The 22,486-nt window shown below is 39.7% G+C and overlaps 1 protein-coding gene across 5 annotated transcripts in view; it reads right to left on the minus strand.

Annotated features, from left to right (window-relative positions):
* The window catches only part of KCNIP4 (potassium voltage-gated channel interacting protein 4), a 511,112-nt gene that overhangs the window by 54,292 nt on the left and 434,334 nt on the right, over nt 1–22,486 (minus strand). The gene's annotated exons all lie outside the window — the stretch shown is intronic.

Here is a 22,486-nt window from a genome sequence, read left to right on the forward strand (position 1 = left end):
CTATTTGAATCTTGGAATTGCTCTGTAATTGTTCTGTATTGTTTTACCCTGTATGGTCTAATGTTTGTATTCTGTACTGTGCTGTAGAAGTCTTGTGGCGCCCTATAAATAAAGTATAATAATATTAATAATAACATTGTTGTGTGTCTGGATCATATAGTCCTCTAAACATTACTGTGTTGTTTCCAATTGTAAAGCACTACAGAATTTGTTGGTGCTATATAGATAAATGTTTATAATAATAATAATAGCAACAACAATAATAAAAGCTTACAAGCTTGCTGCATGTTTGCATAATAACCACTGTAAGCATGCAGCGTGTAAATTCCATGGTCTTAAATAATATGATCTGGTAACCTTATTTGCAGACTAGGCAGTGTGACATGATGGGTCTGACAAGCAGCATCCTGTCCCATCTGTCACTTTGGAACCTAAGATTGTGCCTGCTCGTTTAAATTGTTTGGATGGACTTTGTTTGTTTGCACTTGTTGGACTCTTATAAACTCTGCTTATAGAGACACACCCTCATGGGTGGCCTTGGATTAATCTGTGTGGTTTGTGTTAAGAAACAATTCAACTCTTGATCTTCCCTGGACTCTACTAGACTCCTGGATCCCATCCCAGCAGGGGAGAACCCCATGTAGGGTTGACCATCCCTTCCACCTATCTAAAGCCCCAATGCATCTCCCAGCCAATCCCAATAGAGCTGACCCCAGAATAACCTTGCAGGGTGGGATCTTCCCCATGAGAATTCTGGACTAGTTAAAAGAGCCCTGCAAGGGTTGTTCATCGATCACCAGAGCTTGGTTTTGAAGTTCTGTCTCATACCAAGTTCTGTTGCGCCCTCCTTCTTGGGCCCCGTCGTTTGCGGATCCTCCCTCCCCCTTCCCCGCCCTCTCTAGCTGTGCCATGAGCTTATTGAGTTACTGTGCTTACTGTTTACTGTACTGTGCTGTCTCCCATTGTATTGTAATTTGTTTGTCCCTGTACAGAGCTACGGACACCTTGTGGCGCCTTATAAATAAAAATTAATAATAATAATAATAATAATAATAATAATACCAGCTCCATTGTGGTTACATATTGCAATCCTTCATCCTACTAGTATCCTCTATTGGACATCATGCTTTGGGGAAAATGCTACTCAACTGGGAGCTGCTCCTGAGTCTGCTCTCCTGGTGAACCTACAACAGTAGGGTGAGTGAGCACAGACACCTACCACACTGGTAGAGTGCATGTGACCGGAATCGACAAGACACAAAGACGTGACCTACATTCTATACATCTTGGCTGTAGATTTTACATGGGGAGTCTATGAGAGCTACAGCTTGGCCGGGGGTTTAAATGCAAGTCGATGAGTCAGTGAGGAGCGCCGCAGACAGAAGACAGAAGAGAAGAAAGAATCAGATAGAAAAGGTAAGTGAGGGAATGGAAGAAAGAAGGGAGCATGAAAGCAGAGTGAAGGGGGAGCATGATGGCAGAGTGAAGGGGGAGCATGAAGGCAGAGTGAAGGGGGAGCATGAAGGTAGAGTGAAGGGGGAGCATGAAGGCAGAGTGAAGGGGGAGCATGAAGGCAGAGTGAAGGGGGATCATGAAGGCAGAGTGAAGGGGGAGCATGAAGGCAGAGTGAAGGGGGAGCATGAAGGCAGAGTGAAGGGGGAGCATGAAAGCAGAGTGAAGGGGGAGCATGATGGTAGAGTGAAGGGGGAGCATGAAGGCAGAGTGAAGGGGGAGCATGAAGGTAGAGTGAAGGGGGAGCATGAAGGCAGAGTGAAGGGGGAGCATGATGGCAGAGTGAAGGGGGAGCATGAAGGCAGAGTGAAGGGGGAGCATGAAGGTAGAGTGAAGGGGGAGCATGAAGGCAGAGTGAAGGGGGAGCATGAAGGCAGAGTGAAGGGGGAGCATGAAGGCAGAGTGAAGAGGGAGCATGAAGGCAGAGTGAAGGGGGAGCATGAAGGCAGAGTGAAGAGGGAGCATGAAGGCAGAGCGAAGGGGGAGCATGAAGGCAGAGTGAAGGGGGAGCATGATGGCAGAGTGAAGGGGGAGCATGAAGGCAGAGTGAAGGGGGAGCATGAAGGCAGAGTGAAGGGGGAGCATGAAGGCAGAGTGAAGGGGGAGCATGATGGCAGAGTGAAGGGGAGCATGATGGCAGAGTGAAGGGGGAGCATGAAGGCAGAGTGAAGGGGGAGCATGATGGCAGAGTGAAGGGGGAGCATGATGACAGAGTGAAGGGCTAAGCATGATGGCAGAGTGAAGGGGGAGCATGAAGGCAGAGTGAAGGGGGAGCATGATGGCAGAGTGAAAGGGGAACATGATGGCAGAGTGAAGGGGGAGCATGAAGGCAGAGTGAAGGGGGCCAGGAGAAGGGGGGAACAAAAGCAGCATGACACAGGGTGATGAAGGGGGGGAAAGCAGCATGGAGGGCGCAGTGTAATCATAAGGAGGCCCAGCATGGTGATTAAGGGGCACAGTAATGTGTGTGTGATGGCACAGCGGGATTGTGGCAATTTAATGTGTGTGTGGTAGGTAGTGGCTAAATAATGGGTGCTATTTTCTTTGTAGGGTGAAGGTGGGACAATTTAATTTAAGATGGTGTGGTTTGGGGGCTATTAATTGAATGTGGGGCTGAGTTTGAGGAGCATGAGGTCTATTTATTAAATGTGAATATGAATTATTTAATGGCAGTGACGGTTGCAGGAAATAGGTATATTTATTATACGTATTATACATAAATGCGATTAATTTATTGCAGGGGCTGTCTGGAGGGAGGGAAATATGTTTATTAAATGGGAATACTATAACTTTAATGTTGGGGCTGGAGGAAGGCCTAAGTATTAATTGTTGGTCCTATTGATTTAATGCCAGGGCTGGTTGGAATCTTCTAAATGTACCCATTATGTTTTCCATATAGGGCCCTCAACATTCCAGGATCCAGACAAGCCGCAACTAAAGAAACCTGCAGCTACAGGTGGTAAAAGTGACAACAACAGGTAGGACAGTCTGTCAAATATTCTGAGTCTAGTGCAGGCTTGGCTAACCTGTGGCACTCCAGGTGTTGTGAAACTACAAGTCTCAGCACACCCTTAAAGCAATAAGCTGCTATATATTGGCAAAGCATGCTGGGGCTTGTAGTTTCACAACACCTGGAGTGCCACAGGTTAGCCAAGCCTGGTCTAGTGGGACAATCCCGATTTATGGTGACTGTTCTGCCCAATCTAAGGGGCAGGTCAGACTGTGTACTCTTTATACACACACTGCATTCTTTATATACTACACTATGGTGGGCTGACCACTGCCCCTCTAGCGTCTAGTTTCGCCTCTATGATGGCTGGCCACACCCCCTCTGGTGGGCCCCTAGCATTGCAGTCCCCCGGTGGGCCCTTCATGCCCCAGTCCGACACTGTGTGGTTGGGGTAGGATTGAGAACTTCTAGTGCAAAACATGACATGCAGCCAAACACAGAATGAGGGACATATTTTGCATAACAGTTTAGAAAATTTTGTTCATCATTCGTTAAAGCCTCAGCACTTTTTTAATCAGGATTACACCAGCTTATTTAAGCATACCAAAAACTGTAATAGTGATAACAAATTTATTATGTATATAGCACTTTTCTCCCAATAGGACTCAAACACTTTACATATTTAGCCACATTTTATAATATTTGTAACTTTTTAAATTTGAACAGCAAAAACTACCGTGTTTGAGTTCTCTGTTCGCATGGAACAGCAGTTAAAATACTATACAACGTAGTCAAACCAACTAGACATGGTCAAATATATTTACCTTGCTTGAATATAGTATGACTATTAGTGTCTATCTAAAGTTTGAGAATTTATCACAATTTTTTAACTACAGGGGGTAAATGTATGATCCTCCGATTTCTGCAAGACGCCGGAAATCGACGATTGCAGTGAAAATTGAAAGCGGCGATGGGTTGTAAAGGCAAACTTGCCTTTACAAGCCATCGCCGCTTTAAATTTTCACTGCAAGGTCAACGATTTCCGACGACTTGCAGAAATCGGAGGATCATACATTTACCCCCAGAACTGATTTTGACGAACCTGTTCAATAACGTCTTTTAAGCAAATTCACGCTTATCTGCTCCTAATGCAGCCCTTGCCTAGAAAAGTAGTTAAATAAGCACATGACCCTTACATTAGTGTTGACCTTTATTACTCTCAACTGAGATATTCACTTAATTTTAACCTACTACTCGACCTCCAGTGGACTGTCAATCCACTTGTACTTGTTTCCTGTACTGTACATTATTTCTCCATGTGCCGCATTGCCCAGTGGTGCTCTACAAATAAACTTATGTAAACAAAAACTTTTTTAAATATCTATCTATCTATCTATCTATCTATCCATACACATATATACATGATGTCCCTGAGGAAAGTAATGTACTGAAACATTGGAATGGATTAAATACACCCTTTTGATACAACTACAGTTTGTCTTAAATCCTTGAGTGTCGCCTCACCTGAAATCTATCTATTGTACTAACCGTACAAGTGAAGGACTGAAGAAGGCAACAGGGTAATATATAGAGATATATAGAGATACAGATACAGGGCCGGATTAAGGGAATGGAGGCCCCTGGGCTAAGGGGGCCTCCATTCCCCCGTGAGGGCCCCCCCTCCGTGATCCGAGCCACCCCCCCCACCCAGTGATCCGAGCCGCCCCTCCTCCCCCGGGTGATCCAAGCCGCCCCCCCCCGGCACTTACCTCCTTCCCCGGCGTGCTGTACACTCTTTACTGAGGAGATCTCGTGAGAGTGAGACTCACGAGATCTCCTCAGTAAGGAGACTACAGCGCGCCGGGGAAGTACTGCAGTGAAAGTGCTCAGCAGCACTGATCAGGCTGGGGGCGCCCCCGACCGATCAATATTGCTGCTGAGCACTTTCAAGGGCCTTCTGGATGCCATAGGCCCCTGGGCTATAGCCCAGTTAGCCCTATGGTTAATCCGGCCCTGGATAGATAGATAGAAAGATAGATAGATATGAGATAGATAGATAGATAGATAGATAGATAGATAGATAGATATGAGATAGACAGATAAATATGAGATAGATAGATAGATAGATAGATAGATAGATAGATAGATAGATAGATAGATATGAGATAGATAGATAGATAGATATGAGATAGACAGATAGATATGAGATAGATAGATAGATAGATAGATAGATAGATAGCTAGATAGATAGATAGATAGACACACACACACACACACACACACATTAGATACAACAGCTGGAGAGATACGTTATAATACCTTCTGTCAGGCACAGTTCGTTATGCTGCTTCTTCTGGATCTGAAGACCAGCACATGTTTAGTACTGGCATGTAGAGACAGCTTCCAGGTGCAAGCAGGGAGAAAGTGTGTTGGCCACATCACATTATCTGTTTTATTGTGGGATTTTATGGGTCATCATTTATTGAAAAATCTAGGCTTGTGATGTTTGTTAATACAATATTATATTTGTACTCAGAGAAAGAGCCACTAGATGGCGAATCTCCTCTACTCAATGCTCTCCAAGCAGCAAGGATAACCAGCCTTACTCTATAATATGTACCTATAACTGGGTGTCTTACATCTCTGTAACAGTCCCAGTTGCTGCTGTTAGAAATTGACAACTCAGACGCTACATTTCTTAGAATTCAGATTTTTAGCAACCTGCCATATTTCTATAAAAAATACATGAATGCACTACTAATAAAAGAAACACTACACAAGCAATAGTGCACATTAAGTAAAAACTAATCAGGGTACAATAGGATCGTAGTGACCAAATAATCTAACTTGCGTTTATGGTTTAACGACTGTTTAACAAATCAAAAACGTGCAGGAAATGGATTTAAACCATCAGTGTGAACATGTGAGAGCAAAGCACTATCCTACAGTCCCATAGAACTGACAGCGATGATGGCTTCATTGGGAGGCCGTATACACTGTACATTCGGAAGGAGATGTAGAATAAATGCAATTCACCAACTCATATGCACAAAACTGCATGTATAAGACTTTTTACAGGACTAAAAAACTAGGCAGTTACAAAGCTATGTACCATTTATCATTTCTATTGAGCCATACAGGCTCTGGACAGAAATGGCTATATTTACCATCCATTTCTAAAGGTGAAGCTGAAAGACAGAGTAACACATAATGGGCTTTTCATTAGATAAATATAAATGAAAACGAGAATTAATGCCTTGTGCAAACATCTTAAAAAGTAATCAAATCAGTACCTTAAATTAGGATCAATATCAGCAATGTCTATTCCTCTCAGGGCCAAAAGGACATGCAATGCAATATAAATCAATGTTTTATTAGATTAAAATAAACAGGAGCATGTCTTTACCACTATGATGTCTAGGCAAGCTCTGCATTACTTCACTAAGTCCCTTTTCAGTGTCAGACAGAACTAGAGAAAGCTAAGCCCAGAATATAACATATATAATCTCTCTTTCTCTTTTATGACAGTTTTAGTAATGTTCACCAGTAGTTTATTAGGGCATTCCATAATGGAGCAGAGTTTATTACATCACGTGATATGCACAGAAGTGGGTGTAGCCTATTTATTGAGTACATACTGCCCAATGGGTTGTGTGAAAATAACAGGAGCCTCTTGCCTTCAGCAACCCCCACCTAAAGAATAAAAAAACTACTGCGTTTTACATTCTGTTCTGAATTTATTGGTGTATAATAGATAGATAGATACTACATAGTTGAGTCCTTCTGTATATATATATATATATATATATATATATATATATACATTTAATTATTTATGTCTGAAAAATGTTTAACCTGCTTCTGGATTACCTAGAGTTTTGACATTTTGTAAACTAATAGCTTTTAGGAAAATTACGAAAACACCTTCAGTGAAGCCTAGGTTTGAGACTATTGGGCATTAATCGGGATGTAGACTGGTTTGTTCACCTGCAGTTCAACCACTCAGTCTGAAGACATTATGACATCAGCGTGCGGTGTCATAATTAGTCTGGGACTCATGCAATGCAAGTGCATGGCTAGAAGCTGTCCAATTTGAAATAGCAGACCCATCCATGGATGCACTTGAGTTTTCCTAGGTGGTGAAAATTCAGACCAAGACGGTTATTATGATTGTATATTTACATAGTGCCAATCATATCATGTGGCACTCTACAGAGAATATACAGCTATGGCCAAAAGCTTTGAGAATGACACAAATATTATTTTTCACAAAGCCTGCTGCCTCAGTTTTTATGATGGCAATTTGAATATACCCCAGAATGTCATGAAGAGTGATCAGATGAATTGCAATTAATTTCAAAGTCCCTCTTTGCCATGACAATGAACTTTATCCCAAAAACAACATTTCCACTGCATTTCAGCCCTGCCACAAAAGGACCAGCTGACATCAGGTCAGTGATTCTCTCGTTAACACAGGTGAGAATATTGACAAGGACAAGGCTGGAGGTCACTCTGTCATGCTGATTGAGTTAGAATAACAGACTGGAAGCTTTAAAAGGAGGGTGGTGCTTGAAATCATTGTTCCTCCTCTGTTAACAATGGCTACCTGCAAGGAAACACGTGCAGTCATCATTGCTTTGCACAAAAAGGGCTTCACAGGCAAGGATATTGCTGCTAGTAAGATTGCACCTAAATCAACCATTTATCAGATCATCAAGAAATTCAAGAAGAGAGGTTCAATAGTTGGGAAGAAGGTTTCAGGGCGCCCAATAACATCCAGCAAGTGCCAGGCCCGTCTCCTAAAGTTGATTCAGCTGCGGGATCGGGGCACCACCAGTGCAGAGTTTGCGCAGGAATGGCAGCAGGCCGGTATGAGTGCATCTGCACGCACAGTGAGGAGACTTTTGGAGGATGGCCTGGCGTTAAGAAGGCCAGCAAAGAAGCCACTTGTCTCCAGGAAAAACATCAGGGACAAACTGATATTCTGCAAAAAGTACAGGGAATCTACTGCTGAGGACTGGGGTAAAGTCATTTTCTCTGATGAATTCTCTTTTAGATTGTTTGAGGCATCTGGAAAAACGCTTGTCTGGAGAACCATCAGTCCTGTGTCATGTCAACAGTAAAGCATCCTGAGACCATTCATATGTGGGGTTGCTTCTCAGCCAAGGGAGTGGGCTCATTCACAATTTTGCCTAAGAACACAGCCATGAATAAAGAGTGGCACCAAAATATCCTCCAAGAGCAACTTCTCCCAACTATCCATGAACAGTTTGGTGATGAACAATGCCTTTTCCAGCATGATGAAGCACCTTGCCATAAGGCAAAAGTGATAACTAAGTGGCCCGGGGATAAAAACATTGAAATTTTGGATCCATGGCCAGGAAACTCCCCAGACCTTAATCCCATTGAGAACTTGTGGTCAATCCTCAAGAGATGGGTGGACAAACAAAAACCGACAAATTCTGACAACCTCCAAGCATTGATTAGGCAAGAATGGGCGGCCATCAGTCAGTATGTGGCCCAGAAGTTGATTGACAGCATGCCAGGGTGAACTGCAGAGGTCTTCAAAAAGAAGGGTCAACACTGAACAAATATTGACTATTTGCATAAACTTAATGTAAATGACATTAAAAGCCTTTGACACTTATGAAATGCTTGAAATTTTACTTCACTATACCATAGCAACATCTGACAAAAAGGTCTAAAAACACTGAAGCAGCAAATTCTGTGAAAACCAATACTTGTGTCATTCTCAAGACTTTTGGCCATGACTGTATCTCCATTGAAGCTTACAGTCTAAACTCCCTATCACATCCACTCTAGGGTACATTTTGTCAGAAGCCAATTAACCTACCACTATGTTTTTGGATTGTAGGAGGAAACCAGAGCAGCTGGTGCACCCAGAGGAAACTCATGCAAACCCAGGGAGAACATAGTACTGTATTTATCTAGCAACCAGCTGAATCAGTGAAGTGCTGGATTGATCCTACACATGGTTGCAGCAGTAATACATAGCTGACAGATCAGACAAACATGAGAGATCCTATTTCTTAACACTAGGTTTGAGTCTTCGGTGCATTCATTTTAAAACGTATTAATCGGCTTCATGTGACTAAACCACTCAGGTCTGCAGCATTATGACATCAGCATGTGATATCATAATAGTGAGGTAGGTTATTCTGAGACCTTTTTTTTATTAAACTACATTCATGTTTGGAAACTAATGCAAGTACATAAGCTGTTCAATAGTTACCCCAAAATGTTCACGTTCAACCAACAGACACAAGCACTGAAAGTCCAAACAAGCTATTTTAACACCAATGAAGGATACTGCCACAACTATCTATGAGTGCCTGTTACACTTGTTCAACAACTCGGAGAGGGTATAGAAAGTCAGTGGACAGTGCAGTGAATGATGAAGACTCAGTCAACTTGTCAGTGTCAACTCTCTAGACCTTGAAAGATTACATTAGACAGACTGGCAGCTTTTAGTTCATGATTGACAGGAAAAATCCGAGACGCCTTGGTTCAAGTCTGCGGAGCTTACAATATGGAAACAGACTAATTGGCTTCATCTGCAGCTAAACCATTCAGGTATGTAAACATGTCGGACCTGAGTCATCAAGGAAAGAAAGACAAAAAAAAAAGGAGTAAATGTTCTCTGGGACAAACCATGTTACAATGCAAGGCGTGCAAATTAGTATATTATTTTGCACATAAGATAAATACTGGCTGTTTTTTCATCTAGAATACAAATACTTGATAGCTTTATTTTTACACTGAAATTTAAAGTTGATCTAGGACATGCCCTACCCCAACTATACATCTGTCCCCACATTATAAATATACCCCCCTTAAATGCAACATGGTTTCGCCAAATTCCAAAGTTACTCTTTTTTCATGCTTTACTCTCCTTAATGACTCAGACCCATCATGTCTTAATATTGTGTTAGGTACAACAAAGCTTCAAAACTGTACTATAAACAGTAGTGTCTGCAGTTACTCTGGTATTTTATTTAATAAAGCTATATTCATGTATAGGGCACCATGCAAGGACATGATTATACGCTGTTCACCAATGTTTATACTGAAGTATCTTGATTGAGCCAGCAGTAGCAGCCATTTTGACACTGAAGAATGATACCGCCATGGCCATCGATGAATACCAATGAGGAGTATACACTGCAACTGAGATTGTCCTTTAAGGTGGCCTGGATAGACTTGAGAAATCCACGCTTCTCACATGGACAGTTGTATGTTGCTTGTTTGAGAGGAGCCCCCTATTCCTCACTCACTTTTTCCTGACTTTTTTTATACTAACTCTTCTGACTGGAACTTCAACATGTGTCACTTTTTTAACCCTAGCCAGGGGTAGATCAACAATGGTCCTGATAAAAAGAGAAATGAAAAAACTAATTGTCCACGATTTAACTATAACACCTGGTAAAATAGAAGCCAATGGCTGCCAACCACATTGCTACCTCAATAATGTTCTTAATTTAGTTGAAGAACCTCCTACTTTTTTGCATAGGTTGTGTCACAATGCTTAATTATTCAATAAAGATCTTTTTTTTTAATTGTCACCCATGTGAGTTGTATATATTTATTCTGAACATAATACAAATTTGCAGCGTTTCTTAAATATAGGTAAGGTCGTAGCACGTAGGTCATCCTAGATAGAGAATATATCTTATAGGAGATTGCGACCTCCCACTTACATTTTTGCATTTAAGTTGCAGTTATTTGGTAATGATTACATAATATCCATGTTGTTATATCCAGACAGCGGCCAATTGTTTTAATATAGCCCTTATGGTCACCTTCGCTGGCAAACTAATGTTATTCACTGATTTGGTCACGTGTGAATTAATGATTTTAATTATCCTGTATTACGATTGCTGTGTACTAATAAACATTAGCAAAAGTTTACTAGGATGATATATTACAAGGGGTTAATGTGTCCATTAAGATATCCACACTTTAGTAGCAGTTTTCTGAATTAATACTTATATAGTCTCCAAGTTATTATATTTGGAAAACAGCTAAATAATTAGCTGAGACGTTTGTAATCACCTCAAGGGTAGATTGATCTTGTTCATTGCTAAGACTATAAATAGGAATTGCCAATATGCATTAGTCCCTACAGGTTTAATTCCCTGTGCTGTGATTCACCAGGACACAAATGGGCTTTGGATAAACTGGACTAATACCTATCTATATTAACTGTTCTACAACACACACATACTGGGCTATCCACTCATACTTTACATTGCCTACACGGGCACTTTCATTTTATAATTGGTAAAGATCAAGGAATGAGAGGATCATTTTGAAATATATAAAGAACAGAGTAGCAAGCGTGGCACCTCGCCGACGCGCGTTTCGCTAGAAGCTTTATTAAGATTAACGGAAGGGTAAGGTTTATCACCCTTTTATAGTATTTGGACACGCCCTCTTCATTATTATTCACCTTTGTGTAAATGTTTACTAGTAATGGACCATCATTGGATCATATGGTAACAGAGCTCACCAATCACCATAAATTTTTTATTAATGTTGTGAATTAAACATCTCAAAATGTATCCAATAAAACTAATACAATTTCTCACTATTTATAACCGCTATATTATCACACATTACCATGAGAATTTTACCTCATATGTACTTGTTCACCCTAATTTTCAATTTTTGTTTATTATTGTTTAATATCTGGGAATTATTCCTGTATGGACATTTCAATCAATATATTATTTCTTTACAAGGTAAAATTTCACTAAACGTATATATATGCTATAATTTAAAGCAATGTATATCAAACAGTAGTATTAAATATAATTGTTTACACCCCCTATCATAGGATGGTGTATCTTGTGTAATTTTACTAATTTTTCAGTATAATAATTTTTCAATTGCAATACTATGGCATTATATACTCCCCATTACAATATAATTTTTAATTATTCACTTCACAGCCCAATAAAACTTTATCACAGTATCTTTCATCTCATCACATTTGTTACTTACAGTCACTTAGTTTAATTGGTCATGTAATTTGCCATCATATTTCACATCTTTCACTTATAACTGTTTCACTCACTGATTGTTTTTATCTCATGATCAATCACATTTACTTATTTGTGTCACACTCTCACATGAGTTATCATGGAATAACAATTGTCCCTTTCTTTCATGAATCAACATAATCGTACCAGCAGAAACTTCTAATTGTTAACCAGGAAATTTAGCCTCGATCGCATTAAAAGACAATATTACTAGAACGTAAACAAAGGAATCTCGCCCAATAGAAATGGTTCAGGGGAGGGACCTGTTATCTGATAGGCTGAATGAACAGTCTATCTTACTCAATACAATGTTAATAGTGAGTGATATTGCTCTGGTGATTGGTGAGCTCTGTTACTATATTATCCAATGATGGTCCATTACTAGTAAACATCTCCAACAAAGGTGAATAATAATGAAGAGGACGTGTCCAAATACTAAAAGGGTGATAAACCTTTGGTTAGTCTCGATAAAGCTTCTAGCGAAACGCGTGTCGGCGAGGTGCCAAACTTGCTACTCTGTTCTTTATATATTTCAAAATGATCCTCTCATTCTCAGATCTTTACCAATTATAAAATGAAAATGCCCGTGTAGGCAATGTCAAGTATGAGTGGATAGCCCAGTATGTGTGTGTTGTAGAACAGTTAATATAGATGGGTATTAGTCCAGTTTATCCAAAGCCCATTTGTGTCCTGGTGAATCACGGCACAGAGAATTAAATATGTAGGGACTAATGCATATTAGCAATTCCTATTTATAGTCTTAGCAATGAAGAAGATCAATCTACCCTTGAGGTGATTACAAACGTCTCAGCTAATTATTTAGCTGTTTTCCAAATATAATAACTTGGAGACTATATAAGTATTAATTCAGAAAACTGCAACTAAAGTGTGGATATCTTAATGTACACATTAACCCCTTGTAATATATCATCCTAGTAAACTTTTGCTAATGTTTATTAGGACACAGCAAGCGTAATACAGGATAATTAAAATCGTTAATTCACAAGTTACCAAATCAGTGAATAACATTAGTTTGCCAGAAAAGGTGACCATAAGGGCTATATTAAAACGATTGGCCGCTGTCTAGATATAACAACATGGAGATTATGTAATCATTACCAAATAACTGCAACTTAAATGCAAAAATTTAAGTGGGAGGTTGAATCTTCTATAATATATATTCTCAATCTAGTGCTACGACCTTACCTATATTTAAGAAACGCTGCAAATTTGTATTATGTTCAGAATAAATATATACAACACACATGGGTGACAATTAAAATATTTTTATTAAATGAATAATTAAGCATTGTGACACAGCCTATGCAAAAAAATAGGAGGATCTTCAACTAAATTAAGAACATTATTGAGGTAACAATGTGGTTGGCAGCCATTGGCTGCTATTTTACCAGGTGTTATAGTTAAATCATGGACAATACATTCTTTAATTTCTCTTTTTATATTTCGCTAGTAAACAACACAATTAATAGCAATTTTTAAAGGATATTTTTAATGTATATCAATAAAGCAATTATGCATATTTTATATAATTGAGAATTTTCAGTCATGGAGTGCCCTATATATACACATTCTCTTTTCTCCTCTCACTCTCAGTGTAACATATTTATGTTAGGGTGCACCCCCCATCTTCTATTTGTGGTTGATTGCTGCCTCGAAATGTTTGTAGAATTTTTTTTTTGGGGGGGGGGGGGGTTGATCTTACTTGGTGCAGTGTACAACTCTTCTGTAATTTTTTTTTAGTGTAATGAATTCACCCCTTCCTTTAATGGGATAAAATATATATATCTGACTTCTATTATAATGAGTATCACCTTGCTAGGTACCTACTGTGGTTCTATTGAGTATTTAATGTTGGTGATATTAGTAGTGTTACCTACTGGAAATAGAGTTTCCCAGAGTTCCATATGTTTCTGTACACTGGATGTCATATGACAAGCTAATCAGTATAGTAATAATAGTATAAGCATCACTACATATGTTCTATACTATAATTTCTCAGTTTGTCAGGTTTCAGATCATGTTGTGCCATAGTGTGAATTTCTGCCACTATAAAGGAAATACAAGTTTAAGTATAGTGTGATAATGCATGGGGTTAACACAACAAATATTACCAGGTGACACATAGGATTATGGGGTCTAGCCAAAATGTTACTGTAAATGCTGGAAAAATGCTCTTTCACTGCGGTTTCTTATTTAACAAAGGGTTTTCCCCGGCCTTCATCTAATTGCCAGTGATTACCTCTATGGGGAGAGCTGCATTAGGCATTTTATTAAGCTGCGAAAAGCTTTGTTTCTCTGTATGGCGTTACTTGATTGTTACAATGGGGTCCAACCAAAGTCTCTCTGACTTTGCTGGATCACTCACGGGTGATGGTGCTATGTGCATGCGTCTAGCATTTCTTCCATTCTCCAGCAGCGCTAGGCTGCTGGAGAAGGAGAATAAAGCTTTGTGGAGCAGGCGGTCTTCGTCGGGGCTCCCAGAGCAGCTCAGGCATAGTAAATTGCAGCGGTATTTCAGTGCTACATAATGATTGTTATAGCACTGTGGTAATAAATAGACCCCTTATACTGCAATAATAACAGCACAATGTGATCAGCTTTATCTGTCAAAATAGTACAATGATATCGACACACAATAGCAGCCTCTATCCCTTACCAGACACTAACCACAATGCTATACCTTATTTAATAAGCATCTCTCTCAGCTGCACCATCTGGTCTTACCAAGTACTCATCCCAGGCTGCTCTAGTTTTGGTTAGTCAGGATAACGAAGATGAATTTCTGCTAAGTAATCTTGTCTGTGACTGTATGTATATTCTTAAAGTCTTTCACAACAAACCAGGCAAACTTTTTAAAGAAGTGTTTTCTAATTATACAAAGATCTTACTATTATTGGTTAGTGATGGGCAATGTGAAAGAGTTGGAGGCCCTCTTGTGCAGGACTCCAGCCTTCAAATGTGCCACACACAGAAAGGAGGGAGAGTCTGGTGTGAACCCTCCTCCTCTGGGATTGCCATGTGACCTCCCTGCACGTGATATGGAAGTCGGCTGCCCCCGTTCTGATAGAATCAGGATCAGCCGGCTGGGTATCTTTGGACTGATGCATCCGTTGGGCACCTGTTGCCCACTGCTGGTTTAGACCCTTCAGAATTTTCATCTTCAGCCCAGTTTGACCCTTAATCTGGCCCTTACCGTAGCTGTCTATTGGACACTGTCTGTACGGATTATACAGCAAGAAAGAGCCGTCAAACCGTTCCACGGAAATATCTGTAAAGCCTATGACCAGACAACTCTATGTTTCAAGTTTTTTGATGCATGTGCAATATTTTTAGACTTCAATAGAATAAAAAAATGTTTCGACGTTATCTCTCTATGTTGTTTTTATATTTGTTTATGGAGTTCACAATTTTGTGCAGCAGAGCACAATAAGGACTTTTATAGTTGAATGAGATTCTGCTTGAGAGGAGATATGCATCTTATGATATAATTGTTGGTATTTATTTAGGCAATTTATTCATTGATCACCGTTGACCGTGGAATATTCAGCAGGCTTAAAATCTCTCAAACTGTCTTATTGCAAAGGTGGCAAATGTTGACAAATGGAGATAGCATGGCTAGGTGCTTGATTATATACACCTCTGGCAACGGGTCTGATTGAAACACCTCAATTCAATAATTGACAAGTGTGGCCAAATACTTTTGTATTTTGTCCATATAGTGTGTCTGTATATATAGATATATATATAAATATACTGTATATATATTACATTGTAATAGATACAAATGTATTCATGCAGACGAGGAAGACCTGATTAAATGTTAATGTAAACTAATGATTTGCTTTGCATGAATAACCATTACTTAAACATTAATTAAATATAGCCATTAAAAACATCTCTCCTCACCATTCAGCCATAGGGAATTGAACTAATTGGCCCCGTAAACTCTGAAAGTCAATTCCATGTTACAGCTATGAAATCATTTAACTTCACAAATAAGTTCAATACTTTTTTTTAACCCAATAAAGTTAAGAGATTGGAAGAATTATTTGGCAGATTTCTGGAGAGAGACTGATTTAAACAAAGCACAGACCATGACTGCCCTGTGCCTTACTTATGCAACCACCCAAAGCATTCAAGTTATATGTTACCCAATGAAAATAAAATTGTTGATGCTCATTAGAGAAGGTTCCAAACTTTGCAAATCCTACTTTTGGTTTCCCCCATCCTTATACTCAGTGCAGGCCACAAATATAATTTCCATTGACAATCAAACTTATTTTTTTTTCTTTATGTCGTGAACATAGAAAACTTATAGTTATTTATAAGGTAAATAACTATAATAAGGTGATAACCCATCACATAATTGTTGGGAATAAGGCCTAAATCATAACTGCAGTGTAAATATGGTATATCAAATGAATAAATTTATAAGTTGAGCTACTAAAGTGTAAAATGTGAAGCCAGAGAGTCTGATGTGTGTGTATTCGGTGACTCTGCACATCCCTGTGTTAAAAGATAGCAGTGTCACCTGTAGCAGCTTCAAAGGCCCCTGCGGTGAGATATATCCTTACCTGGGATGGACTTTTGACACCTGAATAGACTTTTAGGAACCACTCAGCATGGTATCTGCCTCAAAGATGTTCTGACTTGGCTATATTTTATATAGACAAGAATAATTCAGTTTTAAAATATGCCACTTAAAATCAATTAAAGTAGTGATCAAGTACTCATCCCAGGCTGCTTTAGTTTTGGTTAGTCAGGATAACGAAGATGAATTTCTGCTAAGTAATCCTGTCTGTGACTGTATATATATATATATATATATATATATATTCTTAAAGTCTTTCACAACAAACCAGGCAAACGTTTTAAAGAAGTGTTTTCTAATTACACAAAGATCTTGCTATTATTCCTCAATAGCATGTTGAAGGGCAGCTCATATGTCAAATTAAGAATTCTGCCACACAGACAAGTTGAGGAAATAAGTATAAGCTCAAACTGACAACGTTTACCTAGGTCTGTTTGGTATCAATTGATGGGTAATTTCATAGGGGATCTATTAATAATAAAATTGGATCTGTGTGACACTCCACAGAAAAGTTAGGTCACATAGTAGAATTAGGTAGTAAATCAGGCAACATGCAAATGGTTATTGAAAAAAGGGTCACAAACCACAACCCCTGTAGGCGGGGACAGGTGTGGAAGTGTCTTTAAAAATATGAGACCAGTTATCAACAAGTTGCCAGTCTTTTGGAAAAGCAATCATTATTGATAAGCTGTCCATCTTCACGTCAATTTCCCTTGGCCAGAATATACCACTTATCTGTAGGTTATACTCTAAATTCAATTACTTTTATTTTTAACTGTTTTGCTTGTATATTTTGGACCTCATTTAGAGTCGGACGCAAAGTCAGTTTAAGAAGTGTAGGAGTGGGAGTGTGCCGCAGCTTGGTAGGGTATTACGAGTGGCAAGCAATCCCAGTTACATCCCACTCGTAATACCCAATCGAGCTGCGAGCAGTTCCTGCAGCTAGCTTAAGCTTGCGTCACCTAATTCCTACCGCACAGCTGTAGCCCTGTTTTGACGTGTGTTGCGTCTGCGCCTCACTGCAACTAGGATGTATTTACATGGTCACGCCTTCACAAATCTGTGTTCCTCCCATCCTCTCGTAGTGAGTCGCAAATGAGGTCCTTTATGTTAATTGTTTATTAATTGTTTTTTTTATAACTGAATGCCCTGTACCTTTGTATATTAAAACTATGATTTAATAAGTAACGTCCTTGATACTCTAACGAATCCATTTGCCTGTTAATAAGAATATAGCTCGACCAAGTTAACCCTTTGACTGCCGATGTGTGATTTGCTAATACATTTGACTAACAAACCTAGTGGGTGCTTGCATTTACATTTGTGTAACAGTCTGGAGGTGTGAAGAGTTAACCCTTTGATTGCTGGGGTAACTTGTGGGTAGCCAGAAGCCTTGTGTGCCAGTGTGGGACAGTATATTGGGGTCCTATTGCCCGTATTCAATAGGTGGTAACAAACCTGAAGTGTGCGTGGGTGTGCGAGTGCTGTGTGGGGGCGATTCATAGGTCTATTAACTGTGTCATAGGTAAAGAGCCTGCGGGCTGGAATCGTGTGTAACCTCATACAGCAAACACCCAAAGTCACGGAAGCTGGGAGCATGTTCGTGACACTTTAAATAACGTATTTATTTTGTGGATAATTGAATTTTTATCACAAATATGCATTTTATGCTATTTATTTTGGAAATAGTGTGGAAGGAAATGTTATCTTGTAAAGTAATTGAAAACGAGTTTAAAATGAAAGGACTAAGTATAAAGAAAATTGCTATAAGAAATAAATGTTTTCTTCCAGTGAAGAAATAATCATAAAATGAATAGTTGTTTTCATGATACTAAACAGTAATATAGCAGATAAGTGTGTATTGCAATAGCAGCTTTCTCATGATCACTGCAAAATGTTATTTTTCGCAATTAGTTCATGTAGTAAATGTCATGAGATGGATATGCCCTTTATTCACAAAAAAACATTGTCAGGATTTAAATGGCTCAGTTACACTGTAGGTCAAAGACTCAGAGGCTTCCAAGTGAAAACTCTCATTGTGACATTTGCCATCATTTTTTTATTCAGGTTACACAATAGAAGTGATATACTTCTTGACATATATAAAATAAAATGTATAAAGACCAGGCTAGGTTGCTGCCATAGGTTATAGATATATGTGTCTATGAATACATGTTTGAGAGAAAATAGCTTTCATTTAACCAAACAGAGAAAATGTTAAACAGCTCCCTTTAGCAAAGAAGGTTAAGCTAAAAAAAACAAACATTGGACATGATGTGAACACAATACCATTATTATATTATTTTATTATTTTAAACTGCAGCACAGCACAATCAACAAAAAAGATAAACACAACAACATACAGATAAGGGGCAAGAGAAACAATGGAATCAGTTAAAACCAATATAAGAGACTATAGAGAAAGCAACTACATTAAAAGGACACAACTAGAACAAAGGAAACATTGCAAAGAGGTTGAGTAGATTGGAGGTAGAAAGGGCTAAGCTTGTCCGAGTTAACATTCAAGAGGATTAGGGTAAAAACGGAGGCGATAGGGTTGAGCGAAGAGGAAGAGGTAGGCGGAGCGAGAGTAGGGAGTTGTTTTGCATGTGGCAGGGTAGCAAATGGAGATAATAGGGCTGGATAGAAAGGAGTTGGAGCAGGGAGAGAGGGAAATGTCCTAAGATGGGCCAGGTTAGACAAATGTGAAAAGGTGAGTTTTGAGACTGTGCTTGAAAGGATCGAGGTGGGTGCGAGTCTGGTTGGACAGGGCAGGGATTTTTAAATGTGGGGAGCAGTGCAGGCAAAGTCCTGAAGGTGGAAGTGTGAAGTTGTGACAGGTGAGGAGGAGAAGCGAAGGTCATTGACAAAATGCAGTGGGTAAGTAGAGGAGTATTTCTTGACAAATTCAGAGATACTGGAAGGAGAGACATTAAATATGGCTTAATAAGTGAGGGTAAGCTACTTGAATTGTATTCTGGAAGGAATGGGAAGCCAATGGAGGGCTTTGCAGAGATGCACAACAGAAGACAATAATCAGGAGAGGAAGATTAGTGACTGATTTCAGGTGGGACAGACATTTATCAGGCAGGCCAGAGAGGAGAAGTTTGCAATAATCAAGGAGGGAGATGACAAAAGCATGGGTGATGGCAATGGTGGCATCTAGGGAAGGGAAAGGGTGAATCTTAGCAATGTTAGGAAGGTGAAGGCAACAGGATTGGGCAATGAACTTGATGTGGGGAATTAAATTGAGGACAGAGTCAGTGATTACTCCCAGGCAGCGCACATGGGGAGATGTCACCACCATCAACCTTAAGATAGGGGAGGGGATGGGACACTGGGTGGTGGAAAGATGATAAGCATAGTTTTGGATAAACTAAGCTTCAGGTAGCATCAAGCCATCCCGGTGAAGATGGCAGAGAGGCAGTCAGACATATCATAAAGAAAGAGGAAGAGAGGTCAGGGGTGGAAAGGTAGATTAGAGTATCATCGGAATAGAGGTGATATTGGTGGCTGAAGGAGCGGATCAGCTGGCCTAGAGAAGAGGTGTAAGAGAGAAATGTAATGGGTCAAGAACAGAGGTTTGGGGAACCCCAACAGTTGGAGGGAGAGGTAGGAGGTAAACCAGGGAAGAACAGTACATGAAGGCCAAGGGAGTGAAGGGTGTCAAGGAGCAGAGTAGAGTTAACTGTGTGAAAAGTGGCAGAGAGGTCAAGGAGTAAGATCAAAGAGAAATGGCTCTTCAACTTAACCAAGAGTAGATTATTAGTCACCTTGGTGAAGGCAGACTCGGTGGAGTGAGCACAATGGATTCCTGATTGTAAGGGATCAAGGAGAGAGTAAAAAGGGAGAAAGTGTGTTGAACGGTTAGATCAGTCATGGGTGAAGTTTGGAAAGAAATGGGAGTAGCTGGAGAGAGAGGCAGAGGCGAGAGATTGTTTCATGACAATGGGAGTGATGAGCACGTGTTTGAAGGCAGAAGAAAAGATGCTGGTAGATAAGGACAGGTTGGAAAGGTGGGCTAGATGACTGCAAGTGTTAGAGGAGATAAAGTAGAGGAGGCAGAAGGGAGCAGGGTTGAGAGAACAGATTGAGGGGGAAGAGGAAGAGTGTGAGGACCTCAGTGTCCATGACAGGAGGTAAAGGAGGACAGGGTGGCAGGGGCCTTTAAAATGGACTGGGATAAGGAAAGGGAGAGCCCATAAGGAGGAGATGTCATGATGGATGGAGTCGCTTTATCAAGTGTGCATCAAGGTTTAAATAATCTGCAGAAGTAGGTACAAGTATACTGTAGCTCTCCAAATGTGAAAAGTCCTGCCCATGAGCCAACTAACCCATGGCTCGAGCCAACCAACCACCCTTCCCGATTTGAACAACCATTGTTCCATCATTACAAAGCCATGCCTAATTTGCAGAAGATCGTGCCGCTTACAGGATCTAAAAATTGGGAGAGTCCTGCCCAAATCAGCACTATTAGGTGATAAAAATACATTAGCATGTTTATACATTTCATATCTACATTAAAAGAAGCCCTGATGTCCACTTTATTCCTTAAAGTAAATTATACTTAAATAGGGTGAAACATATAGTATTTTATGAGAAAAGTGTTACCTTTGAGGAGTACCTAATGTGACAATAGGCTGTATGGCGTGATGATGTTTTTACTGTGCCAGATGATGAAAAAACAACTGTGTAGGATCTATTCGCTTATCTTTTCTAGCATGTCACAAAAAACCTCAGCTAATGTATATCAATACCAGGTGCACACTTGTGAGTGATTGGCCTGCAAACATAGGTGGAACTCAACATCATGGTCATTAAAGAAAAATAGACCAAGACCGGTTGTTTAATACACTGACAGTCATGTCTAAAGTTACCATCTGTCATACAAATGAAAATCAAATTGGGTGTAATTCTGAGACCAGCATAATTTAGCCGAAAACATTTGTGTTTAGCTATGAAATTTTTTCCTTTTAGTTTTCTTTTTTTCCTTGGCCTTTAACTACCACCTAATTTTCCAAGCACATATAATGGAGAAGAGGGCTTTGAACAGAAGGACATGAACATATTGCTTCCCCAAGTACAAATTTAGGGTGTATCCTCACACACAATGCCTAAGGCAGCTACAACTAGCAACTGCTGCTAGTTTGATCCTTTCTACCAGCACTGTCCCATAGACGTAGCTGGCTCTGCCCTATCGTATAGTAAAACATTAATGTTTGGTATTATAGCACTGACACTGGAGGCCGGTCAGTCTGCATCCTTTACCAGAGTCCGATTGTTAATTCGCTAAAACGGTAGTATCCTGCAAAACCAGGTCAGTCCAAAACTTGACTATCCAAGTAAATCCACTGGGCAGGTCATTTCTGAAACTGGAATAAAACTAAATAAATTGATGAAATTAGTAGCTACACATAACCTGTAGTTATACCTTCCCCTTCTGCCCACTGGATGCAGCAACTATATGATGGTTAAATAAAGATCACAGCTGTGTAAGTATGCAAGCACTCATTCACAGATTCCCATAACAGAAGTGTTTAACAGATGCTATTGCGTATAGGAAAGATATTAAAAAGGCAACTGCCGATTGGGAAAAATTAAAACGTTCTGGCTGTACATATTAATATAACTTATTAATATCCAAATGTGTACTCTGGCTGCATCTAGTAACAAGCCACAAGAGAGAAAACATCTAACAATATTTAGCTATGCTTTAACATGGTTAGCCATAAAAGACAAATAAAGCCCCTTACCAATATTAACATATATGAAAGCCTGTATATCAGTAGCCAAAACAAAATACCAGAAATAGCTGATGTCTTTATGCTTAATTTAAATCTCTCCAGCTTG

This window comes from Mixophyes fleayi, chromosome 1 (genome assembly GCF_038048845.1).
Source record: "Mixophyes fleayi isolate aMixFle1 chromosome 1, aMixFle1.hap1, whole genome shotgun sequence".
Classification (NCBI taxonomy): domain Eukaryota; kingdom Metazoa; phylum Chordata; class Amphibia; order Anura; family Limnodynastidae; genus Mixophyes; species Mixophyes fleayi.